Source organism: Dasypus novemcinctus, chromosome 25 (genome assembly GCF_030445035.2).
Source record: "Dasypus novemcinctus isolate mDasNov1 chromosome 25, mDasNov1.1.hap2, whole genome shotgun sequence".
Taxonomy (NCBI): Eukaryota; Metazoa; Chordata; class Mammalia; order Cingulata; family Dasypodidae; genus Dasypus; species Dasypus novemcinctus.
The window spans coordinates 59,536,377-59,553,823 of NC_080697.1; the positions used below are offsets into that span (position 1 = coordinate 59,536,377).

General features: G+C 56.9%; 1 protein-coding gene across 1 annotated transcript in view; it reads right to left on the reverse strand.

Moving 5' to 3' along the window:
- The window catches only part of BLK (BLK proto-oncogene, Src family tyrosine kinase), a 73,069-nt gene extending 57,316 nt beyond the window's left edge, over positions 1-15,753 (reverse strand). Inside the window, exon 1 of the mRNA XM_058288029.1 lies at positions 15,559-15,753. The gene's annotated coding sequence lies outside the window, so the exon portion shown is untranslated. The remainder of the gene's footprint in view (positions 1-15,558) is intronic.
- Between the last annotated feature and the right edge of the window lie 1,694 nt (positions 15,754-17,447).

Consider the following 17,447-nt stretch of genomic DNA (forward strand, 5'->3'; position numbering starts at 1 on the left):
ATGAAAAATGACGGGCACTGTCCCCAGAAAACACACGGAGGCCCCTAGGAGGCGAATCCCGGGCTGAGTGTCAGGGTCCCCCGTCAGGCTCCACAATTCCTGCTGGTTCAGACTAAACGAAGCCAAGGCCACGGGGTTTGTTTTCCTCATGAGTCATTTCATTTCACAGGGAGGAAAGTCGATTCTGTGGCCAAAGACCACATCGGGAACCCTGGCCAGAAAACTGGGTTGTCAGGGAGCTAGAGGAGAAAGCCTGAAAATTCAGGGCTCCTGTCACCACAGCTTAGAAGGCGATCCAAAGTCCACCCACTCCACCCACCGAAAGATGCGTTAATCTTCCTATGTGATTGCCGCTCCTCGGTGGTATCAGGAAAGCACCGCCTTCCGCGGCGCCACGGAGTTCAGAACTACTTTGCAAGCTGCAAGTTTTTTGTTTGAAATCATATCCCTCCATAATGGTGGGGGAAAAAATGGGAAACAAACTACATGTAAAATTGGAATGGTTCAATAGAGGTACCACGATGAAATATTACGCAGTCACTAAAATGGTCATTTTGAAGACCGTGTGGCCATGGGAAAGATGCTCACATCCAAAGGAAAACAAGGAAGGGGTGAGGGAAGCAGAATCCAACGTGCCACGCCCCTGCACCCCAGCAGGGAAGTGTGCACCACGCGGACAGAGGCCGGGGCTCTTAGCAAAAATGGTAGGTAGCGGAATTATTGACGGCTTGGGTTTTTCCCCCAAATTTTCTTTGGTTTTCTATAATTTTCACAGTTTTAAAGTAAGGAGACAAACGATCAATTTGTAGAAAGTCCGCGTGTTCTTCCAGATGGCTGTGGCCAGCGTCCTCTGGCCAGCTCCTTCCAGGCGCGCCCCGTGCGCAGGCCGAGAGAAGGCACGCCTGGCCCCGCAGGGCCGGACGCCCAGCCCGGAGGACCACGCAACCCGGCGGAAGGATTTCCAGGAGCGCGGCACACGCGTCCTTTCCAGCCCCCGGCCGGGTGCGATCAGACCCACAGAGCGTGGGGCCCCTGGGCTCCCTAAGATCAGACCATATAGAGTGTGGGGCACCCCTGGGCTCACTGAGATCAGACCCTACAAAGCGTGGGGCCCCTGGGCTCCCTGAGATCAGACCCCACAGAGCATGGGGTGCCCCTGGACTCCCTGAGATCAGACCCTACAGAGTGTGGGGTGCCCCTGGGCTCCTTGACAGGCTGGTTCACGCAAGCAGGACGATGAATTTCCATGTCTAAGTGATCTGGGCCCTGGATTTTTGGATTCGCATCATCTCCGAATAAGCTGATGCACAGAGCCCGAAGGAAAGCATCTGCCTGGGGCCGCAGGCCGGCGAGCGGTGGGCTGGCCTTCGGTGCCCCTGCCAAGCCCGGGCCTGGAGGCTTTCCGCTAGCGTCTGCTGACACTGGAGGCAGACACGGGTGCTCTGCCATCCCAGCGCCGTGAGGTTAGCCACTCCCAGAGGGAAGCAGCGGCCGCCCTGAGAAAGTCAGCCCAAAGGTTCCTGTGTTTAATTAAGCCCGACGGAGGCTTGGCCGGTCAACCACGGGGCAGCGCCGTGACCTTCCTGTGCCGCAACCCCGAGGCCTCCTGGATAAAAGCAGCGCGAGCTGCAGGGCCCCGACCTCACCTCCACCGCCTGGCGCCAGCTCGGGCTCCTGCGCCTGCAGCCGGGGACGGCAACGCAGGAGCAGCAAGGGGCTTGCAGGCTGCGGCAGCTGCACTTCCTTCCCCAACGCTCGCGGGCGGGCGGGCTCCTCCCTGCAGCCCCAGCCCCCGTCCCCTCCAGCAGCCCCAGGAAGCTTCTCTGGCCTCTGGATAAACTGTCTCCCTCCACCCCGGAGCCCCAGCTGCAACTCCCCTCCCAGCCGCATCCGCATCCGTGTGGACACGATGTGCTTGTGCACCTGCCCCTAGGCCATCTTTAAAAAATTTCTTTGAAGGAGGCCATGTATCTTTTTTTTTAAGATTTATTTTATTTCTTTTTAATTTACTTCTCCACCCCCCCACCCCACATCGTTTGCACTCCCTGTCTGCTCTCTGTGTCCATTCTTTGTGTGCTCTCTGTGTCTGCTTGTCTTCTCTTCAGGAGGCACTGGGAACTGAACCCGGGGCCTCCCATGTGGGAGAGAGGCGCTCAGGGCTTGAGCCAGTTCTGCTCCCTGCTTTGTTGTGTCTGTCCTTGTGTTTCCTCTTTGTGTCTGCTTGTTGTGTCATCTTGTTGCTCCAGCCTGTCGGGTCAACCCATTGGCTCAGCCCATCAGGTCAGGCCGTTGGGTCAGCTTGTTGGCTCAGCCCATCAGGCCAGCCTGTCAGGTCAGCTCGTTGGTCAGCTCGCTGTCTTGCTCGTCTTCTCTGGGAAGCACCAGGAACTGAACTCGGGACCTACCGTGTAGTAAGTGGGTGCCCAAATGCCTGCGCCACATCCGCTGTCCCGGTGCCGTCTTCCTCCTTCCTGTGCTTTCAGGCTCACGTGGCATCTGGCTGACTGCACATAGACAATAAATCACGACAGACAGCTGACAACAGCCGAGAGACAAGACAGGGAGTGAAGGGACAAGGCCGGCCCCAGAGGCGTTTCAGATGGAGGGCAGTGGAGAAGGCCATGGCCACGACCAGGCTTGAGCCACCGGGCAGACAAGGCGATGCTCATCAGGAAAGGGCAGCGGGAGGCTGGCATCCAGCGGCTGCACCAGGACAAAGGGCCTTCTCTGGAGGCTGTTTCTCCAGGCAAGCTTTGTAGAGGTGTCCAGCAGAACGCAGCTCCCCTTGTCACAGATTTTCCCAGGCGCCTGACACCTGGCGCCCACGCTGGCGGCACCACCCTGAGCCCCTGGGCCCGCGGCTCCTGATGGCCGCACCGGGATGGCGCAGATGTCTGCAAGCCGTGGAAGACGGCACAGCACGCGTTCCAGCCTCCCTCCGGGGTCAGCGTCTCCCTGCTGGGATCCCTGGGCCAGGGCCCTGGGCCCGGGAGTTAGAGAAGACCAGCTAGTGGGGAGCTGGGACCACAGGCTCGGGAGCTCGCAGAGCGGAGCGAGCCCGAAGCTCGGCGCTGGTTCTTGGGTGGGTTCCTGACAACGGCGCCCCGGGCCATTGGGACCACGTGAGCCCACGTGCACCAAGCGCTTGGGACATCTCCGGGCACGTTTCAAGGCACAGAGTAGGCCCTCAAGTGCCGGAAGCTATTCTGCATCGGGCCCGGATGCATTATGTGCCAAGGCGGCCGCTAAAGGGCTGGCGGGAGGAACAGAGACCATCTACAATCAGCCGTCAGAACCGGAGGCTGAGCTCCGAGAGAACAGGTTCCCACGTTAAGACCGAGGGGTCAGGTCCCGCTGCAGAAGCACAGGGTCAGCACAGGCCGACACCTCCGGCAATTTCTTCCCAGCTCTTTGGGTTTCTTCTCCACTCTGGTTTCAGGCTTCTCTTCCGGCCCTAGTTTGAGGTCGCTGCCCCAGCTTGCCATCTGCACCCCTCGCCTGGTTGATTTACGGCACCCGAAGGATCCTGGAGTCTCCCCAAAGCCTCAGCTTGGATGAGCTCTTCCTAAATCCCATGCACTCTGCCGGGTCCTGCGCTGGACCTTTGGTCTCCACTGGTGTCATAGGTTCCTGCGCCTTTGAGGGTCTTTTAAAGGATCCGCCACCCGGCCCTTCTCTGAAAGCTCCCAGCAGCTGGCAATGCCGGGGGTGTCTGGCCTCTAGCCGGGGCGGCCGCCCCTCTCAGGGGCAGCCTCTCAACAGGACCCGTCACCGCCCACCAGCATCTCCGCGTCTCCACAGTGGTCCAGCCCACACCTGCGGCAGAGCTGGACTCATCGCAGGGACGGGGTTTTGACGCGGCAGGAAGGACACCCAGCACGTGTCTCCCTCTAAAGCCCCTGCCACGCCTCCCCGCAGCTCCCCTAGCTTGCAAGCCAGCCTTCCTCCCTCACCCCACCCCGACTCCCTTCCCACCCCCTCCTCCCGTTCCAGGGTGCTCGCGCCTCAGGCACGCTGGGAACCTGGTTGGTAAACAGAGTTTACTTCTCTACTTTAGGGAAAAACATCAAAGCAACAGGCCAAGGCTGCTCACACAGTCCGTGGCGTGTGGCGCAGGCACGTGTTTTTTGAGATGGGAATGGATTGCTCTTTCTTCTGTTTGTCGCTTGGCTCCCTGCCCACACCTCCGCTCACGGGGTGAGACTCTTCTGCGCCCATTGCCACAGGGAAGCAGAAGGGAGAATCGAAGGAAATGTCTCAGCTTAGGACAGCGATCACGGGTGTGGACCGGCCGAGAAGAGTGTCAAGGGCGGGTCTGGGCAGATGGGGGCTCAGGGGGCGTCCCCGAGGTGCGCTGGCCTGGCGTGGAGGGTGGCGTGACCCCTGCAGCCCACGACGGCACAGAAGGTCTGAGGGAGGACATGACCAGGGCCAGGGGCTGCAACGAGGCAGGGGCCTGAAGGAATCGATGACTAAGCGCACTGGGCCAAGTTCTGGGGCCAACTCTGGAGGACAGGGGGAGCCTGGGCTGGCTGGGCTTAGCTTCCACTGCCCCGGCAGAAGCGAAGACTTCAGAAGAGATGTGATATTTTCTGCAAACGGCGTTGGAGACCACGAGTCGTACCGAGCACAGGTGATTCTACACTCTCTGCTGAGTTGCCTGAACCCACCAGACATTCTTCCAAAGATTAGAAACACCTTGGGAATAAACTTGCTAGATCGACTCTTGTATTTTCTATGAAGCTAGTGTCATTGCCAACAATTTCAAAGGTTCGGCTTAGGATCATTGTTCTTTCTAACGTGACTTTAAAAAAAAAAAAAGATAAATGAGCCAAATTTATTTTCCTGAGTGTTCCCAGGCTGTGTGACCTTAGGAGGGTAAAAGAGAATAAAGAAATCCGGCAAAAAGCTCTCTTTCTCATTCGGCACTCGAGTTGCCCGCTCCTGAGATCCACCAACGCGCCGTTTGGAGGCTGCCCTGGAGGGACACCCCGTGGCGTGGCGCGAGGAGGGACACGCGGTCGCTGATGAGCTGTGTGGCCTCGGGAAGGACGCGGCCTCTCTGGGCTGTGACTGGGAACAGCTGGGTGGAAAACCACCCTGCGATGGGGGCCACGTGCACCGGGCACAAAGCCCCAAGGCTTCTCGCCTCCACGTCGCTGCTCCAGCCGAGAAGCCGCTTAGGTCCCGCCGGGCTGGGCCGGGGCAGGCGGAGGGGAACGGAGACGAGAGGGCTCCACGGAGGCTGCCGCCCTGGGCCTGGGGCCTTCGAGCGCAAATGGGACCTCTCGGGGAAGGCGGCCGGGTCTGAGGCTGATGGCCCCACGCCGGGCCGGCTGGACGCTGAGGGGGCGTGGGGAGAGGGGCCGGCACAGGAGCCCGGCTGTTGTCTCCAGGTCTGGAGGCCTGGGCAGGGGCTTGGGCTCTGCTGTCAGACCTTCGGGAGTCAGCCCAAGCTTGGCCTCGGGTGACACAGCCACACTGCGTTAGGGAGAGCTTCCTAGCAGGCGCTGGAGCACCGGAGCGGAAGGGGCCGGAGGCAGAGGGCCGAGCTCAGGGGACGTGGCGACGGCGTAGAGTACAGGTGCGAGGACCCGAACTAAGCCAAGGAGGTGAGGGCCGACGTGGGGAAGAGGACAGACGCCGTCACAGCCGGCCCCTGCTCAGGGAAGCTGAGGCCCTGGCCAGGCTCTCCACTTAGAAGCGATGTCCCGGGTCCTCCTTTGGCCGGAGCTTCAGCCCACGCTCGGGTCTCTGAAGGAAGGAGCAAAGCCTTCTCCCAGATGTGCCCAGGGGATGAGCCCCTGCCGGCAGCCACGTGAAAGCGACAGCAGGCCCAGCACTGCAGCCCCGGCTTCTCGCGTGTGCTTCAGACCCTCGGCGGGCAGGACAGGGGCGCGGCTCCCTCAGCTCCAGGGTCCTCCACGGCCCTCGGCTCTGCTGTGCCTTCTCTAGCCGCCTCACCTCCCGCGGCCACCAGCGCGCCCGCAGGCTGCCGGCCAGAGCAGGCGCTGTCCCCGGGCTGGGCGGGACGGGAAGGGGCGACGTCAGCCCTGCCCTGGACCCGCGCGGAAGAGCTGAAGGCGGGAACAGGGGACTTTGTGTTTTAAAAACAATAATAGCTTTATTTCTACCAGGTGGCTGAGACTTGGGAATCTCTTTGTAGCAGAGAATTTATGATTTTAGTTTTGTTGCAATGGGATTAGTTGTCACGGGTGGCTAGCTGTTGCATTTTTTTTTTCTCTCCCCTTCTCCCCCCCATTTGTCTGCTCTCTTGTGTCCATTCGCTGTGTGTTCTTCTGTGTCCGCTTGTATTCTTGTCAGGAGCACCGGGAATCTGTGTCTTTTTTGTTGTTGTTGCATCATCTGGCTGTCAGCTCTCCGTGTGTGCAGCGCCATTCCTGGGCAGGCTGTGCTCTTTTCACTTGGGGCAGCTCTCCCTGTGGGGCACACTCCTTGCACGTGGGGCTCCCCTACGTGGGGGACACCCCTGCGTGGCAGGGCACTCCTTGCACGCAGCAGCACTGCACTTGGGCCAGCTCCACACGGGTCAGGAGGCCCTGGGTTTGACCCCCCATGTGGAAGGTGGACGTTCAATCCATTGAGCACGCCCGCTTCCTTGGCTGTCGCGTTTTATAGGTGTGCATACGTGCACGTGTGTGTGCGCGGGTGCGTGTCCTGCAGCGTGAGCCCAACCCTCTGGGACGTGGCTGCAGAGAGGCCCTTTCTTTCTAATTGTACATCCCTCAGGCAGGGTCCAGAAGGGCCGCCCTCACCCACGCTCCACAGGCTGCGCAGCCCCAGCCACCCGGCGCGACGACCCCAGCACTCGGCTCACCTGGGCTGGGTGGGGCCACATTCCCAGGCTCGGCGTGGCATGTGGAAGAGCACCCACCAGCACGGACAGCTCAGAGCGCTCGCTGTGGTAGGCCGGGCGCAGCCCCCCACCTGCGCTGAACGAAGGCATCTAACGAGCAGGTTCATTGGAGCTGTTCATCGCAGGGGCCTGACAGCGGCGCTGCACCCCTGGCAGAGCGGCCGGGAGAGGCCCACGCCTCCTCGCCTCTTTGTCGCCGCCCTCGCCACCATTTGTTAGTGGCTTTCCAACCCACAGAAGAAAGACGAAACACCAGCGACGCCACTTTCCTCACGTCCGGGCGGGCTTTCTGCCGCAGTCTGTGCGTATTTTGGATTTCCTGGCAATCCAAAAATAACTAAGAGGAGCGCAGTGGGGAGGAGGAGGGCGAGGGCTGGACGAGAAGGCGCAGGTAGGGGCCCCCAGGCTTCCACGAAGGGGCGCCGGGGCTTTCAGGGTCCCCTGCAGCTCCCCACCCGCTCTTGTCAGGGCTTCGTGGAAAGGGGCTTCCACCTCTTTTCCTCCTCATCAAGGAGAGCGAAGCGTGGAGGAAGCACCGAGCTCCTCCCGAGCCCGGCCGCCCCTGGGGCCACGGCCCAGCCCGCTCGCGGGCTGCCGGGGGCGCCGTCTGGGTGGTGGGGTGGAGGGAGAGAGCCTGAAATTTTCCAGATATGGGAGTTCTTTACATAGGCAGGATATAAGTCTCCTATCAGATATCTGGTTACCAGGTATTTTCTCCCATTGGGTAGGCTGTCTCTTCACTTTCTTGACAAACCCCTCTGAGGTGCAGAAGGCTTTCATTCTGAGGAAGCCCCATTCATCTATTTGTTCTTTTGCTGCTCGTGCTTTGGGTGTGAAGGTCATGAAGCCGTTTCCTATCACAAGGTCCTGTAGATGCTTCCCTACACTGCTTTCCAAGGGCTTTATGCTCTTGGCCCACTGGGTGGACTCGGGGAGAGCGTAAACTACAATGTAAGTCATTATCTACATGGTGCAGCAGCCTCCAAACTGTATCCACCAAATGCAATGAATGTGCCACGATGACGAAAGAGGTTGTTGATGTGGGAGGAGTGGGGTGAGGGGGGTGGGGGCATATAAGGACCTCATTTTTTTTTAAGATTTATTTTTTATATCTTTCTCTTCCCTTCCTCCCCCCCACCCCAGTTGTCTGCTCTCTGTGTCCATTCACTGTGTGTTCTTCTGTGACCGCTTCTATCCTTATCAGTGGCACTGGGAATCTCTGTCTCTTTGTTGTTGTGTCATCTTGTTGCATCAGCTCTCCGTGTGGGCGGCGCCATTCCTGGGCAGGCTGCACTTTCCTTTGCGCTGGGCGGCTCTCCTTACCGGGTGCGCTCCTTGCGCGTGAGGCTCCCCTACGTGGGGGACACCCCTGCGTGGCAGGGCACTCCTAGCGCGCATCAGCACTGCGCGTGGGCCAGCTCCACATGGGTCAAGGAGGCCCGGGGTTTGAACCACAGACCTCCCATATGGTAGGCGGGCATCCTATCCATTGGGCCATGTCTGCTTCCCCTCATATTTTTTTAAAAAATAAAGACAGGAAAAATAAATGAGATTATATGACAAAAAAAGAAAAAAGAGCTGAGAAGACGCACGGGGCAGGGGGTGGGAAGGGCGGCTTTCACACCTGCCCAGGTGAGGAGGTGGCTGGGGGGGTGGGTGGAGTGGCCTCCTCTGGACCTGCGAAGAGGGGCTGCAGACGGAGGCGCCCGCTAGCCCAGGCCTCGGCCCGGCGTTTCCAAGCCTCACCGAGCCTGGTCCACCCCGAGGCATCTCGAGCTCTGACCCCAAGTGGACACGGCGGCCAGGGCCTCTCGGGAGAGGGTCCCCCGCGGGGTTCTCCAGCACAGGGTCGAGCGCAGAAGAAGCCGGCGTGGAGCGGAAGCAGCACCGCCGGCTGCGCTTCTCCAGGGAGCTCGGGCACCTTCGCCCTGGCCTGCAGCCTCAGCTGTCCCCGTCAAGAGCCAGGGGCAGGGGGCAAGCACGGGTGCAGGAGGGACCCGCCCCCTTTCCCTGCTACCCGGCTCCCGGCAGGGACCCAGGCTCAGGAGCCCTGGGCTAGCGGCACCTGCCGGCCGTGCTCCTCTCTGCTCAGCGAGGCTGGAAGCAGGGAAGACCCTTAGAGCAACTTGGCACTAAGATGTTCTGTCTCTCACGGAAACTACATTAGAGGGTACCGGGAGAAGGCGGTTGGTGGGTAGAGGGCATTTGCAAGTTTTGGAAATTTTAAAATGAAAAATATATGTTTTAAAAAGTGGGAGTGGGGATGGAGGAATGTACTAGAACCACATGGCATGAGCTTTAGAAGTCGGAGCATTTCTAGAGGGGGGAAAACAGTTCAAAGTCAGATGGGTAGATAGGAAAATCTCTTCAACTGCAGATTTTTAGAACTTTATTTCAAGTTTGAGAACGGTACTTCAAACAAACCAGCGATCAAAACAGAGATATTCTACCTCTCAGCCACTGGGGTGCTGGAGCTAGTTTGTACCATTTTTCAAGAGGCGACTGTTAAATTTTCAGGAATTTTGTGAGCTGGTTGATAAGCACTAGCATTATGATGAAATTATACAAAATGACAATTAAGTACATATTTTAAATATGTAGTAAGTACGCCAACCTCATCACTTTATAATCGCTTCACTACATTTCACTCTCATTGATTTTCTTGTGATTTATGACCCCTGGGACAAGACTTCCAGGTACCGCAGGCTGCCACCCGCTCTTCCCAATGCCACGTTCAGTGACGCCACCTTGGTGGCTTGAAACTGGCCACGGGGAGAGTATTTACACCATGTAAGAGGTAAACGATACGAATCTGGGGTTGATTGGTTGATTTTCTAGACGTATGTGAGGGAGAAAATGTTAATGCAGACTAAACTCAAAAGTGTATCCTGTCTGTAGGTGCTACGCTTGGAACAGCACAAAATATTACGGAGATGTCTTTTGAGTTTTTAAAAACTATATTCAATTTATCAAAAAGTCACTCGTGTCATGGACTCACGAGTGCAGCTTCGATACATCTTTGTGATTCCACTGTGATCTTACTCCTGAACATAAACAAAAACTTTACTCGATCTGCGTCCGGCAGCCCATAGACTCTCGGTGGAGACCACGGCTTGGCGATGGATTCAAGAGTCTCACGAAAGTCAATGAAAGCTTTCTATGAGAATCAATCGGCTATACAGAATCTGGAATAGTGTATAGTTTGTAATTATTTGCAATTTATGCTAGTAAAATTACGATAAACTTACATATGTGTAAATGTATCCTAGTGTCCTCAGAAAGCTGGTTGTTGAGCATCTGCTAGCATCGCCACTGCTCTCCTCGACAAGATAGTGATCTTGACCCAGCGCCCTGTGCTGACAGGTGCTGGGAAGACCATGAGATAGACAGATAGACACCGCAAAGTGGAAATGACTCTTCTTCCAGGTTAATTGGTAGAAAAAGGTGAGTTTAGCTTTTCCTGTGAAGCCACTTCAAAGAAATATTGAAAGTGGGTTACTATTTTGATCCTATCATCATGTGCGATACTTTTTTTTTTAAACGAATTTTGATTTTAAAAATATGATTGCATGACAGAAATGGCAGGAGTAAAAAGAATATGAAAATGAAATAATTATATGTAATTTTTGTAGCAATACAAGGTGGCATATGTGTGAAAATAAGCAGTTGACACTACGGTCTTTGTATAGCTATACTGGAATTCCAGCGATGCAATTCGGCACAGGCTGGATCCCTTGGGAAGAAAATAAGGAGAGGGTGCCAATTGCTACTGAGCATCCACTCCAGGCTCTTTCAGAAGTGCCGTCCTGTGTGGGTTTATTTGTGTAGTCATTTCCCGGTGCTCCCAAAAAGAGGCAAGGCACTTACAAAAATACGTATCCTACAATAGCGGCGAAAAACAGATGGAAGAAAAATCAAACCAAAGGGTGACTGAGGGCAGGAAAACAAAATTGGGCATAAAACTGGTACACAGAAAATCAAACTGTGAGATGCTACACAACTGCTAATGGTTGGAGGCACATTTGGCCTTAAGTTTCCTGGAATTGGAAGCTTAGAGGTGAAAACTGTCAGTCTGAAGAGTCACCGCGACTCCTTAGACGTGCCCCGCTGGTGAAGCACAGACTCCCCGGGCTGGGGGCGGCGAAGCCTCCCGTGGCCTCCAGGGTGGTGCCGGGCGGTGGCCGGGGCAGTGGCTCGGCCGTGCCTGCCACAGGGGCCTCCCGCCTGGGTTTCTTGCAGTTGAGAAGGACCAGCCCGACCCATGGGCCGCTCAGCACAGCCCAGCCTTGAGATCCCAACCCTCAGCGGCTCAAACCCCGGGGGAAATTCCAACTCTAGGTTCACTTTCCTCAAGCTTGTAAACATCCATTTCCTTCTTGGAGAAACACAAGCTCACACGCTCCTGAGACCTCGATATGAGTATCGAGTAAGAAGAACCCCAAAAGGCAGAGCTCTCAACACGCCTTTTGGAACGACCCCCGGGGGGTCCAGAAGGCTGGGGAGACGTGTGCTCTTGCCCCTGGACTCGACTGGGCTCGACCGGGAGGGCGGGCTTGGCCTCCGGGGCCACGCGCCGCGCCGCGATCCATGCCCCATCCTCCCGCCATCCTCCCTCCTAGTCTTTTATTTATTTATTTTAATGTTACATTCAAAAAATATTAGAGGGAAACGGACTTTGGCCCAGTGGTTAGGGCGTCCGTCTACCATATGGGAGGTCCGCGGTTCAAACCCCGGGCCTCCTTGACCCGTGTGGAGCTGGCCATGCGCAGTGCTGATGCGCGCAAGGAGTGCCGTGCCACGCAAGGGTGTCCCCCGCGTGCGGGAGCCCCACGCGCAAGGAGTGCGCCCGTGAGGAAAGCCGCCCAGCGTGAAAAGAAAGAGCAGCCTGCCCAGGAATGGTGCTGCCCACACTTCCTGTGCCGCTGACGACAACAGAAGCGGACAAAGAAACAAGACGCAGCAAATAGACACCAAGAACAGACAACCAGGGGAGGGGGGGAAATTAAATAAATAAATAAATCTTTAAAAAAAAAAAAATTAGAGGTTCCCACGTACCCCCGCCCCCCTCACCCCGCCCCTCCCACATCAGCAACGCCCCAGCGCGGCGGCACACGCATTGCACTTGGCGGGCACGCCCCGGCGCTCCGCCGCACCACCGCACCACAGGGCCACCAGTCCACGAGGTAGTTCACTCTCCCCCAGTCCACCCCGTGGGTAGGGCAGGATATGCAATGTCCAGCATCTGTCCCTGCAACATCATTCAGGACAGCTCCAAGTCCCGAAAGCGCCCCCACCTCACACCTCTTCTTCCCTCTCCCTGCCCCCCAGCAACCCCCGTGGCCCCTTCTTCCTCGCCTCCGTCTCCCCCTGCACTCGGGGTCCGTCCCCGCTCCTTTCACTCAAGCAGCTCTTTACGGAGGCCCGGGTGTGCCAGGCACTGTGCTGGAGGCGGGGGCAGCGGAGGGCGGGGGTCCTGCGGAGAGGGGCTCGGGTTGGAGGGCGCGGCCCCCGAGCACAAGGTGCCCCCAGGCCCTGGGCACGGGCTGGAGGGTCCCGGCACCTGGTGGGTGTGGGCACTGGAGGCAGAAGAGGGGACAGGAGACCAGGGCTGGCTTCCTGGGTGGGAATGTGGAGGGCACCCCAGGCAGTGGGACCGTGGGAGAAGAGGAGAGCTGCGGGCTAGAAGGTGAGGCCGCTGCAGGCAAAGCCCGCGGGCTGGCGGTGGAGGGGACGGGGACGTGCCGGAGTGCTGTGACTTTCACCCAGGCGCCGTGACTCTCATCCAGTTGCCGTTTCCCTCGCCCTCCCGATGCTTCCTTCTCCCTCACCTGCCCCCGCAGCGTCGCTATAACCCGAACGAGGCATCCCCTGCGACAAGAACGCGCTGTGCTGAGCCTGGAGTTGCTGGTGGGGAGTCGGGGAGGCTCAGGCCACCCCTGGCCTTCCAGGCTGGCACCTGCCGCTGCCACGTGTGGGCCGTACATGGTGCCGGGGCTGGGAGGTCACGCTGACAGCCGGCTCGACGCCCCCTCTGCGGCCTCCAGGCCCCAGCGCCCGCCGCGGGGAAGGGGTGTTCTCCAGCCGCTCTTAGCCTTCGCTCCCGGCTGCTGGGCTGGCACAGACTGTGGGTGCTCAGCCCCGAGGCTGGCAAAGCCCCTGGGGCTGGCTGCGGCGCAGGGTGTGGGCCTCAGGCCCGCCTGCCTCCTTCCCGGAGAGGGCTGAGCTCGGCCGGCTGGACGTGCGCCCGGGGCGCAGGAGCCCACCCAGTTCAGGGGGCCCGCCGGGGAGACGGGGGTACCCAGTCCTCTGTAGTCCGGCATGTCATGGGGGCTCAAAATGTGCCCTGAGCGAGAAGGGAAACGAATGGTGGGAAATACCACACAGAGAGGGACGTCCAGAGCCAGCTGGGGACGAGCTGGGGCGGGGGCGTGGTCCAAGGCAGGCGCCTGCGGTGGTGTGTGGGAAAAGTCAAAGAGCGGGCAGAGAGCGCCAGGGCACAGACACCGGCTCTCCCAAGAAGGCGCAGGTTCTGACCACTTCCGCTCTAAGTCAGGATGGGCACCATTTTTTTAAACTTTTTATTTTGGAATGATCTTGTAAATTTTGGAAAAATTTTGTAAATTTTAGATTTGCAGAAAAGGTACAAAGATAGTACAGAGGATTCCTATATACACATCGTCCGGTCTCCCCTGGTGTTAACATCTCCCCTAACCATGGCACTTCGTCAAAACTAAGGAATTACTGGTGTACCCTCCTCTGAAGGCCACTCCCTCTTCATTCAGATTCGCCGCATTCCCCACTGCTGCCTTTTGTCTGGTCCGGGGTCCCACCAGGATCCCACACTGCACTTCACGCTCACGTCTCCTTAGCCTCCTTGCTCTGTGATGGCTTCTCAGTCTCCCCTTGCTTTTCATGACCTTGACAGTTTTGAAGGTCAGGTTATTTGTAAAAAGTCTCTCTGTCTGGATTTGTCAGATGCTTTTCCGTGATTAGACCAGGGTTATGGGTTTGAGGGAGAATATCACAGTGTCCTTCTCATCTCATCCCCTCACAGGCTCATATTCATATAACTGACCACTGGGGATTTTTAAAATTTTTTTATTTTTTAATGTTACATTAAAAAAATATGAGGTCCCCATATACCTCCACCCCCTTCTCCCCACTCCTCCCACATCAACAACCTCTTTCATCATCGTGGCACATTCATTGCATTTGGTGAATACATTCTGGAGCACTGCTGCACCACATGGATAGTGGTTTATATTATAGTTTACACGCTCCCCCAGTCCACCCAGGGGGCCATGGCAGGACATACAGTGTCCAGCATCTGTCCCTGCAGCACCACCCAGGACAACTCCAAGTCCTGAAAATGCCCCCACATCATATCTCTTCTTCCCTCTCCCTACCTCAGCAGCTACCGTGGCCACTGTCCCCACATCAGTGCTACATTTCCTTCCATTACTATCCCCATAACCACTGGGACCTTAACCTCACCCCTGGGTGACGGTGGCGCCTGCCCGTCACTCTTCAGTTGCTCTTTCCCCCCGCCATGCTCTATCTAAGTACAATTTACATTCAAGGGAGGGAAATTAAGCTCCACCTCCTGGAGGGAGCAGTATCTGCATGTATTATACAGAATTGTCTATGTAATGACTGATGCATAATTATAATTTTTTATTTCCTTGGAAATGTGAGCAGTTGACAATGAAACCAATGGCAAATTAGAAAATGACTGGAAAGTTGCCAAAACCCTAGAATTAAAAACTGTGGTTAACAGGACACACATGTTCATGGGTGGTAACACATATGCATTAGGAATACAAGGTGTTAATAACTTGGCGGGTTGGAGAAAAAGACACCACATGTTACTATGGGCTAGAGGTAGTAGTAACATTTTGATGATGCTCTTTCTAGTTTGTAACAAATGTTTACAACGACGCAAGGTGTTGGTGGCGGAGAGATGTACGGGATGATATGCATGATCGTTTTGTAAGTTCACAACTTTTACTATACGTTATTGTTTATGTACGTTCATGTATGAATCATAGACTTCAATAAACCTTCGTTTTCAAAAACATCCCCTCAAAATACATTATTAACTGGCTGTCCTTTCCACAGTTAGTCGGCCTTTCCTGGCAAAACAGATTTCTTAGCCAAAGAAGTCATCACTAAGTCGACTCTGTCCCCCTCCTTTCAAGGCCTGACAAGTGGAGCAGCCTCATTAAAATAAATAAAACTAAAGCCACCCGCACCACAGCCCGTCAGGTACCGTGGGCCACCCACGCCCCGGGAGTCCCCGCTCACCCTCCGTCAGCTCTGCTCGGGGCCCAGCGTTACTTCTTTTCCAGGGAGGCTGAGCGATTGCCTCCAGCCCCTGGCCGTCGCAGGCTGAGTGTCCACCCAGCCCCAGTGTCCCGCAACCTAAGGCTTTTCTTTCCTCTGGGGCCCTTTCTCTGCCTTTAGCAGCTCTGAAACACCAAGCTGCAGACGCTCTCCTAGACGGATGAGCTCTTCAGAATCCAACAGCCTCCCTAAAACAGAAACGAACCCACAACGCGGCCCGCGAGGCCCACCTGTGGCCAGGCCGCGGCGTCCTGCCCGGCCCTCCCGGCCGCGGGCACCGAGCGCCGTCGCCCGGTCTGAAGGGCCGAGCTGGCCCCGCGCTGGCGGCAGGCCCCTACCTCGGCGGGCTTCAGCGGCTCCGCTCCATGCTCTCCAGCTCCCGACGGCACTGCGGGCGCCGCGCCCTTCCAGCTGGAACCGTCCACTCCCTGCACAATCCCGAAGAGCGCGCGCGGCCCTGGGGGCCTCCTCTCCTCCCGGCCGGTGCCTGTCGCTGGTGGTTTCCTGTCGACACGGCGACAGGCAGAGGTGGCGGCTGCCACGGTCTGTGAGCCGAGCTGCCGCAGCAGGCAGCCCTGCGATCCGCCGAGCCCCGCCCCCCGGGCGCCCCTGTGGGCTCGCCGGGTCCATCTGCCCCTCTGCCCAGGAAGGGCCCGGGGCAGCTGACCATCTCTTGGCTCTCAGTCCAGTTTGCCACGATGCCCGACGGTCACCAAAATGTTGTCTTACAGGGTTTGGGTTACCGACGTGGTTGGTGGCTTCCTTGCCCCGGGATTTACAGAGTTAGAGAACCTCTAAACTGTAATAATTCTCATAGCAGGGATGCAGCACTGCCTTGCTGGCAAATACTGCCAGGCTGATGCCATTGGCCATCGGCTGAGCCAGGGCAAGCTCCTCGCAGCCTTGGGCTTTCATTTTCACCTAGCTCGTAGGAAGCTCTGCACAAGAGAATAGCAGAAGGGGTGGGAATGAAGGCGCTCTCGAGGAGTGCTCGTCCCTGCCCCGACCGCTCTGGCCAGCAGCTGGTTCTGCGCTCAGCGCCTCTTCAGATCGTTGCCACCTTGTTCTCTGGAAACCTCGGAGGAGAGAACGAGGGAGGTGACGGGGAAGAGGGCCCCGTTACCAGCGTGGCGAGCTGGGCTTCTGGCCACCGCCACCCAGGGACAGCAGGATCCGAGCCTGGGATCCTAATCTTGGTCCTACATTGGATCTTTGAAATTGTTTCGTCTTTCTTCTATCCCTGGCAGCGAAGTGAGCAGAATAGTGTTCAGAATCCGAGATTGCTAAAGGATGTAACACTAATAATTTACAATTATATATGTCCGATGATACCAAATAGTTGGACCCAAGTTAAACACAGGGTGAAAGAATCCCAAACTCCTTCAATTTATGATTTAAAGGACTATCCTTCTGAGGTGCATTTACCCAGTCTTGTTAATATCAATGCAAAGAACATACGATTTTTGGAACCCAGCTTGGTAGGGCACAACACTCGAGGTGAGGGACCCAGACATAAATAAGAAAGGTCCTCCTGAGGAAGCAGCCTCAGGACTGAGGAAGGGGCCCAAGAAACAGACCAGCACAGCGGGGCTGTGCTCAGCGCAGCCGCAGAAGCCCCATCAAGGCACAGCGTCGGCCTGGAGGGGAGCAGTTGCCTGAGGAGCTGGCTCTGAAGGTGGCTGGGGACTGGGAACCCTGAGGCAGCTCAGAGGCATCATGTTACTGGCCTGAACATTTTACTGGACAAGGATGTGGTGCCGCCTGAATGTTTTGTCAGTGGTCTAAACGCATGACTTCGGAGCACCTTTTCTGTCCTTGGTCTCAAGGCTATAGAGAGAGGAAGAACTCCAGAGGTGACTCTGGCTCTTCTGGTCAAGGCTGGAGACAAAGGGGCGTGAGAGTTTGCAGGGAGGTTCAGTTACGCTGGTCCTTGTGTGACCTGGAGAAAAGCGTCCGCTCTCTGCCCACCCCCAGCTGACAGGGGTTGGAAAACAAAAACAAAAACAAGATGGATTCCAGCAGTCACTCAGAAAAGAACCAGGAAATGACGTCACCCTCGGGCCGCAGGTGTCTGAGCAGAAGTGAAAGTTAATTTCTGCCATTTTCACCCCCAGAGAGTCACAGAATCCATGAGATGGGCAGGAGAGAGGCAGGGAGAAGACCCAGGGGAGGACGCAGGCAGCGATTAGGGTGCGAGGCAGGCCTGGGGGTTTCCTTTGTTAAGGAC